This window comes from Phacochoerus africanus, chromosome 16 (genome assembly GCF_016906955.1).
Source record: "Phacochoerus africanus isolate WHEZ1 chromosome 16, ROS_Pafr_v1, whole genome shotgun sequence".
In the NCBI taxonomy this organism is placed as follows: Eukaryota; Metazoa; Chordata; class Mammalia; order Artiodactyla; family Suidae; genus Phacochoerus; species Phacochoerus africanus.
The window spans coordinates 22,757,278-22,775,778 of NC_062559.1; the positions used below are offsets into that span (position 1 = coordinate 22,757,278).

The following is an 18,501-nucleotide window of genomic DNA, read 5'->3' on the forward strand; positions in this document are numbered from 1 at the left end:
CCTTCTGGCTCAATTAATTGCTGTATAACAGAACTTTTAACTTTAAGGATCCTAGACTGAGAAGCCAGCAGTATATTATTTCAAATGCATAAGGAAGTGAAAGAACATTTCTTTTAGTCAGTGCCACAACCCTTAAGTAAGCTCTTACCTTATCAACATTCTCCTCTTAGCAGAGATCCCACACACTCACTGGCTGGGTAGGCAGGTAGGTGAGGACCCCATCCCTACAGCCCTAGTTCCTGAGCACTATCTAAAACACTACGGGGGGAAAGTTGGTCTCAGAGAAGTATTTTCAAAGTAGAACAAGATACTTTAGAAGCACTGACTCCTGGAGTTCCCGTCGTGGCTCAGTGGTTAACGAATCCAACTAGGAACCATGAGGTTGCGGGTTTGGTCCCTGGCCTTGCTCAGTGGGTTAAGGATCCGGCATTGCTGTGAGCTGTGGTGTAGGTTGCAGATGCAACTCGGATCCCTCATTGCTGTGGCTCTGGCTAGGCCGGCAGCTACAGCTCCGACTGGACCCCTAGCCTGGGAACCTCCATATGCCGTGAGAGCGGCCCAAGAAATAGCAAAAAGACAAAAAAAAAAAAATATATATATATATATATATATATATATAAATCCTTTTGTAGCTAATAGAAAAGAAAACCAAACAACCAACAGAAAACATTAGACTTGAAAAATACAATTGACAAAAGACATATTTAACAGATATGGAACACTGTACCCAGCAATGAAACAATACACTCTATTTTCACCTAGTCAGAAATATTTTATGTAAAAGGCCATATGTGAGCCACAAAACAAGTCTACAAATTTCTAATGATGAAATTGAAATATAATATACACAATATTGATTATAGTGGAATTAGCCAGAAATCCACTAAATCCACTAAATATATATATATAATATATATATTATATATATATATCCACTAAATCCACTAAATATATATATATATATCTAAATATATAAATATATATATAAATATATAAATATATATCTAAAAATATATATATATATATATCTCACTAAATTTTGGATAGTCAAGTAGCATTCATTCAAACATCCATAAAATCAGAGGATGAGTCAGAATGTTGACGGATACACCTAAAGAAGTGCTTAGAAGGAATTATATAGCCTTACATGTAAGTATTAGAAAAGAAGGAAGGCTAAGTACTATTACTTTGTTAGTTTATAGCAAGAATCAAGGAAGAACATACTAAAACTCACCAATAAAAAATAAATCAAGAACATTAAAACCACGTTCTTAAAAAAAAGACTCATAAAATGATGGTCTTCTTGCAATACTACTCAAAGGGGAAAAAAAGAAGACACAGAACAGCAACCTCACAAAGGAAAAGGCCAACATTACATACCCCACGAGTATTAAAAAACAGGAAGAACAACTTTATGTCAACAAATTTGAAAACTTAGAGAAACTTACTGGACATATCTGCTTTAAAACTCAACTTCCAAAATATCAAGAGGCTTTTTACACGTTAAAGTATATGAATTCATAATTTTAAAGTTAAAAAAAAAGTCTAATGGAGGATATCATGGAACAAGGATGTTCACGATTACCCTATCTATTCAACATGGCATTAGATACTCTAGCCAGTGGAATAAGGTAATAAATAATAAATATACTTCTCAATTCAGTTTTTTGTTTGTTTGGAATGTTCATGTATAAAATCATGCCATTTGCAAATAAGAGCAGATTTCTCTTTTTCCTTTCTAATATTTGAAACTTAAGGCATCTTCCACTAGCTTTCAATACTATGTGAGACCTGCTTTTTTACCTTAAGCCTAGTTAGAAGTTCTTGTACAGGACTACCCAGAAAATAGTACGTGTCTCCTTAGGTTAGAGCTGGGACAGTTGACTGGAAAATCTAAAAGGTAGAGACAACAGACCGCTGTGCCAAAAACGCAAAATTAGGTTGCTGCCGTGTTAGGCATCACTTATACCTGTAAAGTTTGTTCCTGGTAAAGAAGAGATGAGCTTTTCCTGGGGATCAATAGAGGAACTTTTGAGAGAAAGGTAGACTAAAGACACTGTAAATTTTCTTACAGTAAAAACAATAATAATAATAATGAATATTACATCATGTTTATCATGGGATAATGACTATTTTATCTTGTTTACCATGGAATAGATTGAAGGAAAGATAGGCAGGTAGGTGAGCAAATGGGCAGACAGGTAGGTATATAGGTTCATAAATATCATTTCTTCTTAGCAGCTCTATGGTATTAGTTCTATTTATGAGCATCCCGCTTTCAATGAGGAAACTGAAGCAAGACACTGTGCAACATAAAATAGAAAAAGTCCAGGTACAGTTGACCTCTAGAAGACCAGGATATGCTAGAAGGAAAGGTAGAAGCCAGTCAAAGAAAATTGTATTCCTATATCACAGAAACCTATGAAAGTGCACATGAGAAAAAGAGCTTTAAACACCTACCAGCCTGGAAACAGAAAGTTAATTTGGCAGTATCAAATGAGTACATTTATTTGACACCCCCTTTTATCCCTCCTGTCTTTCCCCAGTTTGACCCTAGAGGGGTTTGGAACTTATATTTCTGGAAATAAAATATTACCTTTGTTAGCTTTCATATATTCACCCAAAACACTTCTCTTTTTTTTAAACCGAATCACAGTTTTAAAAAAAAAGCTTAACTCATATTTGTTAGATTATTCCCTTATTCTGAATTCACTCTAAGAAGGATTCACACCATTACTTGCAGTTCATTATAATTTGCAAATTTTCAGTCTCTGCAGGTGTGTGTCCTCGGTTACAAAAGGATCAAATGCTTATATTTGGAAACAAGAGAAACGGGAAGAGACCATGGATTAGTTGTTCTGTTTTTCTCCTAACACTTTTTCCTTGCCAAACCAATTAAGTAAACAAGCTGCAGTTTCTATTCTAAAAATAAAAAAACACACATTTACAGTTGCCCAAATATGTTTTCCTTTTCATACATAAAAGGAAATACTCAGAGGATTTAATTATAACAAGACTTTGACATTTGTGGCATAAATAGGATAGGTTAGTTAACGTTTATGTACTTTCTCTAAACACAGAAACAAATTAAAGGATCTAGCAAGCCAGCTTGAATGGTGTACAGCAGCTGACAAGCTGGAAATTTGCCACATGGATACTACAATTGTCACTATTAGCTGGCAACTCCTAGACAAAAATGTCATCTTTCCTTATAGGATTTTTTAATGCAGAGGAGAAATATTGGGAAAATTAAAATAGTCTTATGGAGGGGATAACTATTAAAGGAAAAGAAAGATTAATAGCAACCTATGTTGTGAAACTACAAGAATCTACAAAAGAGGACTCAAAATACTTCCTTCGAAGGAATGATATTGAAGGACCTTAACAATTGCTTTCACAGTAGCCTAGAGATATTTTAAACTTCAAAGTTCAGCTGGGGCAGGTGCTAGGCAGAGACTGGCAAGATCCTGCTGTGAAATGATCACAAGGCAACAGTTATTAAGAATAAGAACAAAGACATTAACTAACAAGGATTTTCCAAAGAAAGAATTTTCCAAATTCTGACTGGAACATCAACCAAAGTATCATATCTTCTCAAATTCTAAATAGTAACTACATAGTCTAAGGTTTTGCCCAGAGAAAATATTTTTTAAAACATTATCCACTTTTTCCTACTTCTGAAGGCAGTTACACAAGGGGTTAATGAATCCTATTTAAAATCCAAATGTGCCCTTAAAATGAGGTTCATAGATTTACTCTATAGATGGATTCATAAAATGGTAACAGAGCAACAAAGCTCATTCATCCACCAATACTGTGGATGCTTTCTCTTGACTACATACTATCATGAACAGTTACTTCAGCTTAGAATTAGAACACTCAGTTCAAGTTGAATCTCAGTTTAGACATTCCCTGCTCTAGGAATCTTTTCATGACTCTTCCAAATATTAGCAATTTATGAGCGAATCCTTCACTTTCCCCAAACTGTAGGACTTGTGCCAAAACATATTAGAAGAATCTAAATGTTTCATGTTCTTAATATGTCTTCATATTATCCTATATTTCTCCCTTCAAAATACATACTTCTCATGCACTGTATTAAATTCACTTGTTTTTCTTTTCCTTTGCTAATCTTAGAAGATCTATGAAAGCAGATCTGCCTTTACTGTTCACTGGTACATCCTCAAATCTCAGTGCAAAAGCGTGACACACAAGGAGAACACTGTAAATGTATGGATGGAAACGATAGATAAGCTCAAATAGAGCACACGCAAAAACTCACATAAGTGAAGTTCTGACTCACAATAATTTTGGATAGCACTATAAAAACAAGAATAAGCCAACAACAAAAGTACCAGAAATCAGGGAGGAGGAGCGTGTCTAAACTAAGTATTCAGGATACCGTAAAACATGTGAGAAATAACAGCAAAACTTACCAACAGACAAACAACATTTACTAGACAGTAAATCCATAAGCAAGACAAAAGTTTTATCAGTCATTTTGTCACAATTTTAAAAAATACTTAATAAAGCCATCTCTTCCGTGAAGGAAGTCATAAAGAAGAAATACAAGAACCCAGAACAAAGATGGTGAGACAACAGAGGAAATAATATGTAGGCCATTAGACTTGGGAAAGAAGTAGAAGGAATGAAAACAATTATAGAAATAAAGACAAACTTTGAAAGAATACAAAGAACAGAAACCAATGAAAATATAGCAAATGACAGAGTAAAAAATTAAGTATCAAACTCAGAAAAAAAAAATGAAGTTAAAGTTGAGAAGAATCAGAAAGACTATACTAAAAAAGAAGACACAAAACAAGCCAATACATGTATAACTAGAGTCTCCAAAGTGAAAAAAGGGAGATAAAAATCTACAACACTTAAATATTCCATTACAGAAAATTTTAGTTTTCTGAAACTGGAAGAGCACGTTGTCAGCTAGCTAAAAATGAGCCAGAATGACCAACACTTAAGCTACATCTCAGTCAAGATATTAAGCCTTAACAATAGAGAAACAACTAGGAGAAAGGAAGAAAAAACAAAAACAAACAAAAAAAAACAAAAAGAACAGGGCAGGCTTCAAATTTCTCAGCAGCAACAGAGAATACCAAAATAGAGTAGCGCAATATCCAGCAGGTCATCAAAGAAAGGCATTTTACGCCCAGGGTTTATTATCCAAACAACTCTAACATACAGTAATTCTAGAAATATTTGTTTCCATGAACTTCTTAAGGAACTACTTAGAAAACTGTTGGGAAAATCTGAAAAAAAAATCAGACTGAAATCATCTAATTGTAGAATTTAGACTAAAATAAAAATGGTAATTAAAGTGGTTTGACCACATAATTTCTATTTTCCTTGCTCTTTATCTCCTCCTGCATCTTTGAGTTTCCATCTGGAAAAGTTTTTCTTCTGCATGAATAAAAAACCTTTAGTATTTTATTTGGTGCCATGTTACTGATAAGAAATGTTCACAGTTATTCTTAATCCCCAAATTTATTAACTTTACTTTCATTTTCAGTGAATTTTTTTCACTAAGTAGATGGTTTCTGGTTGGCATTTTGAAGCTACTATTCCATTACAATTAAGGCCCTTTTTTTTTTTTTTAAGCAAGAAATCACCTGCTAGTGATCATTGCTACTTTCGAGATACTCTCTTTTTTTTTAATTCAACTGCAGTTAACACTTTCTTATGTCTGTTTTAATATTATAATCCTTCTCTACTTTCTCTCAACAATCCTACTTATATTAGAATGCCTCATTTGTGTTATCTTACACTCTCTTATTTTCAGTCTTCACCTGTCCACAGTCATCCTGGGTACTGCCTTCTAACTCACATATTAGTTCACAAATGCTGTCCTCATCTGAATCTAATATATTGAGAAATCTACCAATCATTTATAAATTTGGTTATATTTGTTAGTCCTAAAATTTATAGGTTTTTTTTCTAGGCAAGAAAGATTTATTTATTATTATTTCTTTCTTTCTTGTGAGAGATGTAAGCAGGTAGGCAATGAGCCTCTGCTATAGCGTATTGGGTTTTTTTTCTTTTTTTTAGGGCCTCACCTATGGCATATAGAAGTTCCCAGTCTAGGGGTCAAATCAGAGCTGCAGCTGCTGGCCTGCGCAGCAATACCAGATCCAAGCCACATTTGCAACCTACACTGCAGCTCCCGGCAGTGCAGGATCCTTAACCCACTGAGAGGGGCCAGGGATAGAACCCACATCCTCATGGACACCAGTCAGGATTGTAACCCTCTGAGTCACAAAGGAAACTCCCTAAAATTTCTAGTTTTTATGGTGTGTGTCCAGTTCACTACCAAATTTTTAAGTTCATACTTTATTTCCTTTAACATAGTAAACTTGTTATATTAAGGTCTTTGATGGCTCCATTATCTGAAGGCCCTAGGAGTCTTTTCTGTTGCTTATTTCTGCTGGGTTTCTTTCAATCAGTCTCTTCTCCTCACATGCCTAGATATCTTGGATATTTTTACTTATGTTACCAGACATTATATCTGCAAAATTGATATATAAATATAAATAATTTTATTTAATATATAATTTACATATAATATATAATATAACTATTTAAACATAACTAATTGCATTTAGGATTAAGATAATGTCAGCTTCTACCACAGATGACTTATCTTTAGTTTCTGCTGGGGCAGGAGACATAGGATTATCTTTATCCATTCAGAAACTGAAATATTCCAGAGCTGACATCAGCCTCTTTGACAGCCTTTCTATATCCTTCACCCTTCCTCCTAGGCTGCAACCCTCTGAGACCCCTTTTCAAGGCTGTTGGCATCCACCAGAGCCTGATATCCTTCACAAGCCTTGGACTCCAATTTCTGCTCCCACTCTAATAAAATTAGAATGGATTATTTTCTCACAAACTGCACAGATAATAATTATAAGAAAAATGTAGTTTTCAGGAAAATAAAGAAACCATAGAAGTACTGGAGGAAGCTATGGAGAATTCACATCTAAATTTAGAGCAGGAAAGGATGTTCACGATTCAAAATCTAGAGTTCTCAAAGAAAACGTATATAAGACAATAAAGACAAACAAAAAGACAAGCAAAAAAAAATGCATGTAAAAAAATGCCATAAATGAACTCAAAAGGCAACCCAGGAAAAATATTTGTGATTCTAACACAAATAAAGAATAACTCTTGAGAGTTCCCATCGTGGCTCAGTGGTTAACGAATCCGACTAGGAACCATGAGGTTGCGGGTTCGATCCCTGCCCTTGCTCAGTGGGTTAAGGATCCAGCGTTGCCGTGAGCTGTGGTGTAGGTTGCAGCCGCGGCTCAGATCCCGTGTTGCTGTGGCTCTGGCATAGTCCGCCAGCTACAGCTCCGATTAGACCCCTAGCCTGGGAACTTCCATATGCCGCGGGAGCAGCCCAAGAAATGGCAAAAAGACAAAAAAAAAAAAAAAAGAATAACTCTTGCTGGAATATATAAGCTGCTAAAACTAAATTATAAAAAATAAAAATGGGCAAAGGTTATGAAAAGAAAAGGAAACACAAGTAGCTAGTAAACACATAAACATACACACAAACTCATCTCTAATGAAAAAATAATTAAAAACAATTAAATTTACTTTGAGATGTCAATGAGCAAACGAGTAATGCAAAGAAATATATAGAAGTCCCTACTGGTATTGCTTCATTTTCTTCTAGCATTTACCATTTAAACAAAGGCATCTAAGGAAAGGTAAATTGTGCTCTGCAGTAAATAAGCTATATATTCTAAGATCATGTTTAAAGGATTTTTTCTTTTTTCTTTTTGAGCACCCCACAGCATATGGAGTTACGGGACCAGTGATCAAATTGGAGCTACAGTTGTATGACCTATGCAGCACCTGCAGCAACACTAGATCCTTTAGCCCACTGTGCCTAGCTGGAGATCAAAGTTGAGTCCTCACACTGCAGAGACGGCACTGATCCCATTGCACCACAGCAGGAACTCCTAAAGGATATTTTTAATCCTCTTTTTAAATTTGCTAAGAATATGTCTATGTATGAAGTTTTTTATAGTCTTTACCATAGGACATTTTTTTAGTTGAAATCATTTGAATTTAAAATTTAAATACCTCTATTAAAATGGAATTATGTCAATCAGGGATGCAAGATCCTGGGCAAAACATGAACATAATAATAAAGCTAACAGAGTATTTCGCTTGTACCAGATACTCTTCCAGGAGCTTCATGCATAATAACTAATCCCAAATTAATCCTCTGAAGGTGGTTTAACTATACTGATGAGGCATCTGAGATAAGAAAGGTTAAGAAAGTTGTCCAAAGGAAAGAAACATTTGCAGAGTTCTCCTGTGACTCAGTGGGTTATCGATCCAGCATTGTCACTCCAGCTTGGGTTGTTGCTGTGGCACAGGTTCAACCCCTGGCCGGGGAACTTCCATATGCCACAGGTATAGCACAGGTGGGTGGGGGGAGGGAAGAAAGAACCATTTGGGAGTAAAGATGTTCTTCTTGATGCTTATGATAAACATCATCTACATGTATATAAAATGTATAGGACAGACATGCAGAAGAAACTCAGCAGAGGTTACTTCCAGGGGGAACTGAGGAATAAGGATCTACAGTGAGAAGAGGATTGATGTTCTACCATAAACACTTTTGTACTGTCTGAAAGCTTTACTACGTGCATATGTTACACTTTCAGTTTAAAAATAAAAAGAGAGAAAATACTACCTATCTTGAATGTGAGTTGTTTATGCTCTGCTTGGCAAGGGATGTCAAATGAAGGGAGGAAAGCCAAGGCCCAAATTGCCAATACCCCACTCTTGCTCAAGGTCTGTTCTCTTTAACAGAGAGTATTTAAGGTAATTTATAAACATAAAAAACATGTATTTTATAGATGTTACAAATATGTCCTTAGGGAAAATATATTATAAAATATAGTTTGTTTCCCTTTGTTTGCATTATTTTATATATTAATTAATTTTAAAAGCCCATCACAAAATATATGTAATATACATTATATCTGAGCATTAGTCACTTTATTAGCAGGATAATTGCACTACCTACATGTACTGAGATGCAGAAATATTCCTTTGAAAAATACCACTAGCTTTTTGATCACCATATTTCCAGTCTTATAATCATTCACCATCAAATCAGTAGCAAAACTCATCATTTTCAAAGCTATGGTGAGGTGGTATGATGAGATATCAGTCAAAAATATTGTTTCAGTTGTCAGGAAAAACACTTGTAAGGAGAACTAGTCTATTTGTCTGTTTCAAAATGAGCTTAAAAAAAAAAGCTGTAATCTGAAAGACAAGAAATAAATGACAGAAGACAAGACTGATAGTTGGATGAGCCACTCCTGTTATTTTGCCTTCAGCTCAATCAGACTCACCAAGGAAATAATAATTCACACGACACAGGATAGGATGGGATGGCACTGGCAGTGCTTTCTTCACTTTGAGATAAATACAGGCAAGCAAAGACCTTGAACCTTAAGGAAAGCACTTAACCTCGATCAAAAACACACTTTAAATGAATATATGCTTGATGTTAAAAGGATCACATCATTTGGAGAGAGAGGGGCTGGTCATGTCAGCTGGCATTTAACAACACATTCCCATCAACCTCACACTCGTACATTCCTTATCACATTGGATCCCCCATTTTCTATGTGTTCAAAATGATGAAACAAGTGCCACAAGGATAAGCAACTTATTCAAAATAAAACAGCCGAGAAATTGAAGAGGAGAAACTCAAATCCAGGACTGTCGATTTTAAGTCCAGAGTTGAGCAGACAGCATTTACTCACCAAATATTTATTTTGCTCCTTTCTGCCAAGTGCTCTGCGAAGACCTCAGGATTCAATTCTCTGAAGGAGCTGATCTGTTGGTGGGAGAGACTGATGATATCCAGTGAACTAATTTATTTTTAAAGTTACATTTTGTTTATCAATTACATGATGGAGAGGAAGCGTGAGCTGTGATCAACACCGAGGTGAGGCCTCTTTTGGTAAGGGGTCAGGGAAGATTTTGCAGAGATTGTGGCATTGAGGTGAGCACTAAGGATCAGAAAAAGCTGCTTGTGCAAAGCAGGAGAAAGGACATTAGGAGCAGAAAGGAAAACAAAGTCCAAGGTTATAAGAATAGAAATGAGGCCAGTGTTCTGGACCATGGAACCAGAGGAAGCATGTCATGCAGAGGTCTACAGAGGAGGGAATGAGGGAAGATTATTTAAGACCTTGCAAATCATGAAAGGAGTTTGAATTTTATTCTAAATTATGGAGAAATTCATTTCAGGGATTTAAACCAGTAACTGACTCCATCTAATTTTAATTTACCCTTTTAAATGTAAAATTTGCTTGGCAAATGACGAGATAGTGGTACTATTTATGTAAACTGACAGCTAATATTTGAACAAGTTAGGAGCATTCTGCGGTCTAGGCCTGCTCCTCTTAATCACTCTGGACTCATATGGAATGAAGAAGGCCAGTTGGTGGCCAAATGACTTAAGATGGCCTCTGGTTCACTCTAGACTCACATATCTGGCTCTTTTCAGCCAGGGGTGTGGAGCAAATGTGCCACTGGTCTCTATTATCCGCTGGCTGGCTCTCCCACATGGTGTCAACAGGATTGGACAAGCAACAAAAGTTGAAGCTATGAGGCCTCTTGAGACCTAGGCTCATAACTCATATGACTTGTACCTCAGCATTTGTCCTACATTCAATGTATCAAAGGTCACAGGCTAGACCCAATTTAAGGGGGTGGGGGGACCAGACGCTACATTTTGGAGAGAGTTACTGCAAAGAATAATCCTTTAAACTCTCCCTAAACCATCCGTATTCTCAGAGTGAAGCAGGCAGCGATAAAGCGGATGCTCACATTTGTTACAGTCACTGAGGAGACTGGCCAAACATAGAAGGAGGTATTTGCCCACTCCTGATCCTGTGCCTCCTGGTCACTCAAGCTGCCTCTGAGGCAAATACTCTCACGGCCCTAGGATTCTTATCCTTGCGAGGGTTGGGGGGCATATTGATGGCTGTTGAAAAATTAATGACCACAACAGGACCATTAGTTGCCTGTAGCCTAAGGATATTCAAAGGCATCAGGGCTAAAACTCTGACCAATGGGAAGGATGTGCAGGTCTCATAACCTGACATGTTCTTAGCTTTAGTGCTCTTCTGGTACACTCATTCCCCTCCTGCCTAGGGTACAAGGTCTCCTCTGGGCCACACTATAACTGGATCCCCACCTCCCCCTGCACCAAATCAACTCCCAATGGACCATGAATCTACAGAAATCATTATTTTAACAAGCTTCCCAGAGTATCTCTATGAGCTGCCAGGTTTGGGAACAACTGATATTATTCATATGTTTATAGTTGAACCTAGATTCTCACACGATCTTGCTCCAAACAACATGTGCATTTTCTTGGAACTAAAGAAATCATAATGTATAAATTACTTTTCTAAGATGAGAAGAAATATTCTTTCAATTTATTTCAGATACCATTACTAGAAAAAGAAAAGTTCGCATCACTAAATACAGAAATCCATCGTAAGCGCAGTATTTCTCAAATTTCAGACACTTGGTTCCTGTAAATTAGAACAGTTTCTTAGGGATATGGCTGGCAAATGCCACTTTTATGTAGTACATCCTCAAGACTGGTACACTCTTCTCTCAGAAAGAATACTGAAATGTATAAAAATGAACAATAGTAACCGCAGAGCCCATAGAAAAGAAAATTCCACCCAGTCACAGCTACACAAATGGAGAACAGAATCAGCGCGAAGAGCAAGGTTTGTTATTTCTTCCCTTTGTGTACACCACGCAATGTTAAAGTAATGATAGCAATAATGGCCATAATCACGGGTCCCACACTACGGCCTCCACAATGCCTTTCACCAAGCACTGCACATGCATGAGTCTATTTAATCTTTACAAAAGCATGAAGCAGGGGTATTATCCCTAGTTTAAAGATAAAGAATCCAGAATGCAAGAATCTTAGGTAACTTGTCCAAGTCGCACAGCTGGTGACAGGGTTGGGATGGGACCATGATACCCCAAAATGAAAAATTCAACCATTACCCCAACCTGCCATAGAGTGAGCGGTAGGCATTATGTTCTATTATCATGTTCATCTTCTAGTCCTTCACACTTAAGGAAATGTTATTAAACTAAAACGTGTTTTTCTTTTTCTAGGGGGAGCACTGTTTGCTTTTTTGTTTCTATATTATATTCAGATCTGTCAATAAAATGAAAGTTTCTTTTTTGTTTAAAGAATAATAGTGTTCTTGGCCTGCTCACTAAGTGAACAAAAGTGGAGATTAATTAATAAGTCCATTTGAATGGGTTCTATTCAAGGATGCAAGGATGAATCAATGCAAGTCTCCCTCTCCCACATATCACTGTTTGTATCTTCTTACAAGAAAGAGGACATTTCACCAATTTGCCAAGTAGGTCAGCAGTTTTCACAATTAGAATGTTAGCCATACCTGGATTATTCCTAGGAATGATTTTATTTGAAAGTGATTTATGTCTCAATGGGTAAACAGTGCAGATCATGTGAACATAGTTTGCACTGTGAATTTTTGCTGAAAAGCCTTCGATAAATGATTAGTAACAACTTTTAACTATATCATGCATTCATATATCTCTACTTTTTTTTTTGCTTCTGTTATTATTTATCTTCTAAGTGGGAATTTGTTTTTTTTAAATTCGCAAAGCAAGTATTTTAAATTGCTTTATTAGATACATTTCAAAGAGACATCATTTCCAGTAAATGGGATATTTAAATATCTATCATGTATCTCTATTTTCTCCTGAATGTTATATATAGTTTCTCTGCTTTTATTTATTTATTTACTTATTTGCTTTTTAGGGCCTCCCCTGCAGCATATGGAAGTTCCAGGCTAGAGGTCGAATCAGAGCTGCAGCTGCCAGCCTACACCACAGCCATAGCAACACAGAATCCAAGCCTCATCTGCAGCCTACACCACAGCTCACGGCAACACTGGATCCTTAACCCATGGAGAGACGCCAGGGATCAAACTCGCATCCTCATGGATACTAGTCAGGATTGTTGCTGCTGAGTCAGAAAAGGAACTCCTGCTATTTTTATTATGTAAAATTTGGATTGAATTATGTTATTAAAAACTGCCTATATTCATTTTGGGTACAGTTTAGCAGATCAAATTTAAAGGTTTTTGTAGATACAATAAAATTCCCCTAAGACCCATTGCTGCATGCTGGGTTGTTATCCGAATGTACTTAGTTGAGAGTCAAGAGAACAGGACCCCATATTTTCTGGGAGTATGATCTCAATTTTATAACCCCTCCAGTCTCCTATTGTCAAGACCCAGGGAGAGGTGTGAAGGGAGGTGCAGGAGCATTTGACCCAAACATCAAGTGTGTAGAGATCTGTATCTAAATTTAGCAAAGTGAGGAATGGTGAAGTTTTATCATAAATACAGAGCTCCTGAAATTCATTAGTGCTGCAAAATCTGAGCGTGAAATGGCAGGGCCAGAGGGGAACAGGAAAATTACATGGGTCTTAGCAAAACTGGTAAAAAGACATTACCTTTCTCTTCAAATGCTCAATGTAAATTAGTTTCTCATAAATGGTGTAGAAAAAGAAGGAAATATATCTTTACCCTCCAAACAACCTAATAAAATCTTACATCTGCAGCTACCCAGTGCTCAGATGTACCAGGAACCACACGTAAAAAGAGTACATGAGAAGTGGATCGACACAGCCCATCAAGACAAAAGAATCTAAAAATCTGCTTTTGTGAAGCTGAATGACTTAAGACGAGCTGTTAGTAATCAAATTATGTAGAAATGGCCAAATGTCTATTTTGTTCTGTGTGGAGACAGATACTGAAAATCAAAGCTAGGGAGTTTTAATGAGGAGACTTAATTAAGACAAATATCATCTTCAGAAACATGAGTCTTTAATTCTGAGAAAAATCACTGCCAAACTTAGTTCAGCTGTACCAATTAGCAAAGATTGGGAATTCAGAAAATCAGGCTGCTAGAAAAAGGTACTACAGAGGAGTACTGCCCAGAGAGTATACTGCTGGGGCTCTGGTCCTATGACATAGACTTGGACAAGGACAAATCTTTAAATGATACCCAGCCAGACCTCCTGGGAAGCAGAGTTCGTCTATAAACATCCTGACACCTGGGAACCTCAACACTATAGAGACCAAGGACTCTTACTACATTCTTTGACCATTCTTGCCATTTTTGAAGAGTTCAATCTAATTGGAAGTACTGTCTTCAGTGGAGCCAAATCTGTCTCTTCAAAGTTTTCCATTTATTGCTTAATTCTTGCTCTCAAAAATTGTCCAGATGAAGTCTAACTCTCCTTCTCCGTACCTGTATGTGTTATGTTTTTTCTAACACAACAGAATTTCCTGTTCTTTCTGCTGTCCCTTCAGAATGCTGCTTCAGACCTTACCACCATCTGGGTCAGTCTCTTCCAGAAAAAATCCAGTTGCTATTTTTCTTAAAACTGTGGTAACTTAGGGAGTTCCTTTCATGGCTCAGCAGCTAACAAACCCAACTAGGATCCATGAGGATGCAGGTTTGATCTCTGGCCTGGCTCAGTGGGTTGATGATCCTATGTTGCCATGAGCTGAGGTGTAGATGGCAGACACAGCTCAGAACCCACGTTGCTGTGGCTGTGGTATAGGCCGGCATCTGTAGCGATTCAACCCCTAGCCTGGGAACCTCCATATGCCCTGGGTTCGGCCCTAAAAAGCCAAAAAATTAAATTAAAATAAATAAAACTGTGGTACCTCAAAGTGTAATCTATTCAGTGTGTCATATAGTAAGTAGGACTATTACCTCCAGTTCTTTGGACTCTAGAATTTTATAAATGCTACATAAGTTTGCATTAACATTTTGGCAGCTACAACACACTGTTGGCTGATTTTGAACTTGTAATCAACTAAGACACCTGTCGTTTTCTTATGAACATCTATTAAGCCAGGTTCCTCAACATTTTGTACTACACTAGTTGATTATTAAGTCCAAATTCATTTCATCCCTGTTGAACAAATGATCCATGTCCACTTGTTGAAAAATTAGAAAACCCAGCAAGATGAGCAAGAATATAAATTAAGTCATCACTTTATCCCAAACATTAAAGACAACTGCCATTTACATTTTGGCAAATATTTTCCCAATTGTCTTTTCTATGCACACATATGCTGGCTATTGGATCTTTATGTGAATTTTTGTATACAAACACAAAATGTGATTATAAATACTCTTATGATCTACCATTTCTTTAAGTTGCACTTTGTGAATGCCTTTAAAAATGTTAAGATACCTGTATATTCAATACTTTTCTTTGAAATGGATTCACACTATTCCAGTTTTAGATGTTACTTTGTTCCAAGATCTACGGCTCTGTAACAAATCATTTCAAAATGCAGTGACTTAAAACAACAATATTTATTTTGCTCACAAATCTGCAATTTGGAAGATCTCAACTTGTCTGTTCTAGTTAGAATCAGCTCTTTTGGCTCAAAGGCTAGAGGCTGAAACCATCTGAAATCTCATTCCCTTATATAACTAGTAGATGCTAGCTGTCGGCAGCAATCTTAACTGGGGCTATTAGGTGACCTAAGGATTTTTATATTAAATCCTTAATAAATCTGGAATTTTGGTGTATCGGAAGAAGTAGAAAAATACATTTTTATCTAAATAATTATCTCCTGAAAACTATTTTAAAATTCATCATTTCTCCTATTATTTATTTTTCATATACCAAATAAATATACTAGTTTCTAGTTTATTTTTATCATACTGTCTATTCTAACATATTTGTCGATCAAGCTATTCTATTTATCAATGTATTATTACACTATTCTAGATACCACTGCTTTATGAACAATGATATGTAACGTTTCTTGTTTCTTAAAGCCATTTGAGAATCTGATGGAAGGTTCAGATTCTCTACCAAAAAAAAAACCCAAAAATCACATATGTGCATACACACAATTGTTTTCATTCAATTTCCTGCAATTACCCATTTCCGATACCCATATAAGGGGTATGAAAGTTGCTCTGTCCACCCTCACTCCTTTCACCGCCCAGTCCTTCAGGCCCCCATGTGGTCAACTCCAACAGGGAGTGGATAGACCTGGCTTCCCATCAGGGTGGGGCCACAGACTCAAAAGCCATCCATCCTCTGGAATCAACCTCATTCTAATGCCCTCTTGTAAAAGAGCTTGACCTCCCCAGCCCACCAGAATTTTTGTCTTGTGCCTATGTGTCTATACACATATGTATACTGTAGAATCAAAACAGTAACGGAGTCGAGGCCAAAATGCAGATGGCTACAGCAGGCATATTAACAAAAATACGAAATTAAACTCACCTAGCATTAGCTTTAGGAACTTACAGCTCTTCTCAGAAATGAGCAGAGGATGCTAGCCAATCCACAAACGCCAAGCCTCTTTGGTCTTCCTTGCTCCTAACTCAGCTACCCTGACCCAAATAAGGAAGACCACCAGGCAACCAACCAGCTGAAAATGACAAATAACTTCCGCATTTACTCCAGAAAAACCCTTTACCTTGCAAGCAACAGGGAACGCATTGCTCCTGTAGTCTTGGCGTTTCCCAGTTTTCCAGGTGGGAAGCCTTGCAAATAAACTCATCTTTCTGCTTTGTTTTACTCAGTGTGCAGAATTTGTCTTTTGACAATACATACCTGCCCTGCGTGCTCATAAGAACCAGAATAGAGGTCTGTACTGAATGATGCAGTCCACGCCGACAAAACGAAATGGCAGATGACAGAAAATTTTCCCTAAAAAATGCGGGTGGGAGTGTTGGCTGAGTGACGGGAGATCGCTCTGCGCTGTATTGTCTCGCGATGGGTTGGTGAGTCTCACGCTGAACTCAGGAGAAGCAGGAAGTAGCGTGGCTGAGCACTCTTAACTCATACCTGCTGTGGCATGTTGGCTGCCGGCTGTGTGGCCGAGGCAGTTAGTGCGGAAGCCACTGCACCCCTGGGGACATACCACCGCGAGCAGCACCTTAGTCAAGACCTCAGAGATCAAAGCCGCTATGGCTCGGACTGAAAAAGAGACCACGGCACAGCACTTAGGGCTGCTTACGGCTCGCTCTGCTAAGGTTCACGGAGAACTCATTACTCCAAAAGGTGGTAGAGTTGGTGCGCCAGAACGTTTTGATGTGGCCAGGACAGGTGATGCTTGAATTGGATTTGGGGTTTTTCTATTTCTGGGGAAGTCAACCCAGCTCAGAAACTTGGCCAGTGTGTACTTCCAGGTGGCAGCCTGAATTTACTACTCTGACCACTTTACCTGGTGTCCTCAAATGCAAAGGTGCCAAGATCCAGCTCCTGGATCTCCCAGGTCTTATTGAGGGTGCCAAAGATGGGAAAGTTGGACGCCATCAAGATATTTCAGTGGCCCGAACGTGTGTAGCTTGCTCCTGATTTTTCTGAATGTCCTGAAACCTTTGAGAGCTAGGAAGATAATTGAAAACAATCTGGGAGGCTTTGGTACTGGCTTGAACAACAAACCCTCTGTTACTAGCTTTAAAAAGAAGGATAAGGGAAACTTTCATTTCAACGCCGCTGCCATCAGAGTGAGCTGGATGCTGAAACCGAAGAGCTTTCTAACTGAGTAAGAAATTTGTAATGCCGATGTGACGGTGTCCCGATGTCACAGAAGATGGCTTCGCTGAATCGACGGAAGGAAACAGTTTACATCCCCTGTATCTATGTGTTAGTTAAATAAGATTGTTCACATAACTGCTTAGAAATTGTATATCATCTGTAAAATTCCTCACTGTACCCATCTGTGCCCATCACTGCTGGAATTTTGATGACTTGTTGGAAAATGCCTGGGAGTATCTGAAACTGGTTAGGACTTAACACCAGACCCAAAGGCCAGTTCCCACAGTGTACATCCCCGGTGTGGTGCTGCCTTACCCCTGGACCATGGTGGAGGATTTCTGCTGAAAATTCACAAAAATCTTATCAAAGAATTTAAATACACTCTGGTCTTGGGTTTCTCAGTGAAACATACCAAAAAACAGTTGGTGGCCTTATGTTGGGGGACGAGGATGTCATTCACCTGCTGAAACCGTCCCCTTTCCCCATCTGCTGGGTCAACCGCAGCAGGTTTCCCCTTGAGCAAGCATCCTCCATCAAGCCCCTCTGGCTTTGGATCAGGCCATTGGAGAGAAATGGAGGCACCCGAACTGGAACATCACTTATCTTCATGTCACCTTGTACATGGAACTGCATAAAGGAACAGGTAGGAATTTTTTAAATAATGACCATATTCAGTAGTATTTCATAAATATATATCTGGGAATTCATCATTAAGGTGGTCGTAGGATCATAAACATTTTTGAAATCTTGTTCAGGGCATGAATATGCAAATCTGCAAATATGTAAACAAGAACACCTTTACCTGAGGTGAGACTAATAAATGTTTAATGAATTCTTGAGTGACATAACCTTTC

General features: G+C 37.7%; 1 pseudogene; it reads left to right on the plus strand.

Moving 5' to 3' along the window:
* Nucleotides 1-16,879: 16,879 nt before the first annotated feature.
* LOC125117319 (developmentally-regulated GTP-binding protein 1-like) lies at nt 16,880-18,114 on the plus strand (annotated as a pseudogene).
* The last annotated feature ends 387 nt before the right edge of the window (nt 18,115-18,501 follow it).